The sequence below is a fragment of the Arachis stenosperma genome, chromosome 6 (genome assembly GCF_014773155.1).
Source record: "Arachis stenosperma cultivar V10309 chromosome 6, arast.V10309.gnm1.PFL2, whole genome shotgun sequence".
Lineage (NCBI taxonomy): Eukaryota > Viridiplantae > Streptophyta > Magnoliopsida > Fabales > Fabaceae > Arachis > Arachis stenosperma.
Window position 1 is genome coordinate 39,511,077 of NC_080382.1, and position 2,722 is coordinate 39,513,798.

The following is a 2,722-nucleotide window of genomic DNA, read 5'->3' on the forward strand; positions in this document are numbered from 1 at the left end:
CATCTCTATCCCTGTAATTGGAGCAAACAACTTTGAGCTTAAACCTCAGTTGGTTTCTCTACTGCAACAGAATTGCAAGTTCCATGGACTTCCAATGGAAGATCCACATCAGTTTTTAGCTGAGTTCTTGCAAATCTGTGACACAGTCAAGACTAATGGGGTTGAACCTGAGGTCTATAGACTGATGCTATTCCCTTTTGCTGTAAGAGACAGAGCTAGAATATGGTTGGACTCTCAACCTAAGGATAGCCTGGACTCTTGGGAAAAGCTAGTCAATGCCTTCTTGGCAAAGTTCTTTCCACCACAAAGATGGAGTAAGCTTAGAGTAGAAGTCCAAACCTTCAGACAAAAGGATGGAGAATCCCTCTATGAAGCTTGGGAAAGATACAAACAATTGATCAGAAAATGTCCTTCTGACATGCTTTCTGAATGGAGCATCATAGGTATTTTCTATGATGGTCTCTCTGAACTATCTAAGATGTCCTTGGATAGCTCTGCTGGAGGATCTCTTCATCTGAAGAAGACGCCTACAGAAGCTCAAGAGCTCATTGAAATGGTTGCAAATAACCAATTCATGTACACTTCTGAGAGAAATCCTGTGAACAATGGGACAAGCCAGAAGAAAGGAGTTCTTGAGATTGATACTCTGAACGCCATTTTGGCTCAGAATAAAATATTGACTCAACAAGTCAATTTGATTTCTCAAAGTCTGTCTGGAATGCAACATGCACCTGGCAGTACTAAGGATGCTTCATCTGAGGAAGAAGCTTATGATCCTGAGAACCCTTCAATAGAAGAGGTGAATTACCTAGGAGAACCCTATGGTAACACCTATAATTCTTCATGGAGAAATCACCCAAATCTCTCATGGAAGAATCAAGAGAGACCTCAACAAGGTTTCAATAATAATGGTGGAAGAAACAGGTTTAACAATGGCAAACCTTTTTCATCATCTTCTAAGCAACAGACAGAGAATCCTAAGCAGAACCCCTCTGACTTAGCAACCATGGTCTCTGATCTAATTAAAACCACTCAAAGTTTCATGAATGAAACAAGGTCCTCCATTAGAAATTTGGAGGCACAAGTGGGACAGCTGAGCAAGAAAGTTACTGAACTCCCTCCAAGTACTCTCCCAAGCAACACAGAAGAAAATCCAAAAGGAGAGTGCAAAGCCATAACCATGGCCGAATTTGGAGAGGAAGGAGATGAAGTGGACGCCACTGAGGAAGACCTCAATGGGCGTGCACTGACCTCCACTGAGTTCCCCAATGAGGAACCATGGGAATCTGAGGCTCAAAATGAGACCATATAGATTCCATTGGACCTACTTCTGCCTTTCATGAGCTCTGATGAGTATTCTTCCTCTAAAGAGGATGAGTATGTCACTGAAGAGCAAGTTGCTAAATACCTTGGAGCAATCATGAAGTTAAATGACAAGTTATTTGGAAATGAGACTTGGGAGAATGAACCTCCTTTGCTCACCAAAGAACTGGATGACTTGTCTAGGCAGAAATTACCTCAAAAGAGACAAGATCCTGGGAAGTTTTCCATACCTTGTACCATAGGCACCATGACCTTCAAGAAGGCTCTGTGTGACTTAGGGTCAAGTGTAAACCTCATGCCTCTCTCTGTAATGGAGAAGCTAGGGATCTTTGAGGTACAAGCTGCAAGAATCTCATTAGAGATGGCAGACAACTCAAGAAAACAAGCTCATGGACGTGTAGAGAATGTTTTGGTAAAGGTTGGAGACCAGTACATTCCTACTAATTTCATAGTCCTAGAGACTGGGAAGTGCATGGACGAATCCATCATCCTTGGCAGACCCTTCCTAGCCACAGCAAAGGCTGTGATTGATGTTGATAGAGGTGAACTGATCATTCAAGTGAATGAAAAATCCTATGTGTTTAAGGCTCAAGGATATCCCTCTATCACCATGGAGAAGAAGCATGAAGAGCTTCTCTCAAATCAAAGTCAAGAAGAGCCCCCACATTCAAACTCTAAGTTTGGTGTTGGGAGGCCACAACCAAACTCTAAGTTTGGTGTTGAACCCCCACATTCAAACTCTAAGTTTGGTGTTGGGAGGTTCCAACATTGCTCTGAGTATCTTTGAGGCTCCATGAGAGTCCTCTGTCAAGCTACTGACATTAAAGAAGCGCTTGTTGGGAGGCAACCCAATATTATATTTTACATATTTTCTTTTGTTATTTTATTTTATTTTGTAGGTTGATGATCATAAGAAGTCACAAAATTAATTGAAAAAGCAAAAACAGAATGAAAAACAGGAAGAAAAACAGCACACCCTGGAGGAAGATGCTGCTGGCGTTCAAACGCCAGTAAGCCTAGCAGTTGGGCGTTTAACGCCCAGTCTGGCACCATTCTGGGCGTTTAACGCCAGAAAGGGGCACCAGACTGGCGTTAAACGCCAGGAATGGGCACCAGCCCGGCGTTTAACGCCAGCAATGGCTCAAAACGTGAATTTTGATGCCATTTGGTGCAGGGATGACTTTTCCTTGACACCACAGGATCTGTGGACCCCACAGGACCCCACCACCACTCTCTTTCTTCTTCCCCCATTCACCAATCACCTCAACACCTCTTCCCCAAAAACCCTTCACCTATCAAATCCCATCTTTCTCTTCACCACTCACATCCATCCTTCATAAAACCCCACCAACCTCACCCTTCAAATTCAAACCACTTTCCCTCCCAAACCCACCCATAA

General features: G+C 43.2%; 1 non-coding gene across 1 annotated transcript; it reads right to left on the minus strand.

The window, feature by feature from the left end:
• Positions 1 to 316: 316 nt before the first annotated feature.
• LOC130937456 (small nucleolar RNA R71) lies at positions 317 to 424 on the minus strand. Its single transcript, XR_009068676.1, has one exon. It is a non-coding gene; the product is annotated as a small nucleolar RNA R71 (small nucleolar RNA).
• Between the last annotated feature and the right edge of the window lie 2,298 nt (positions 425 to 2,722).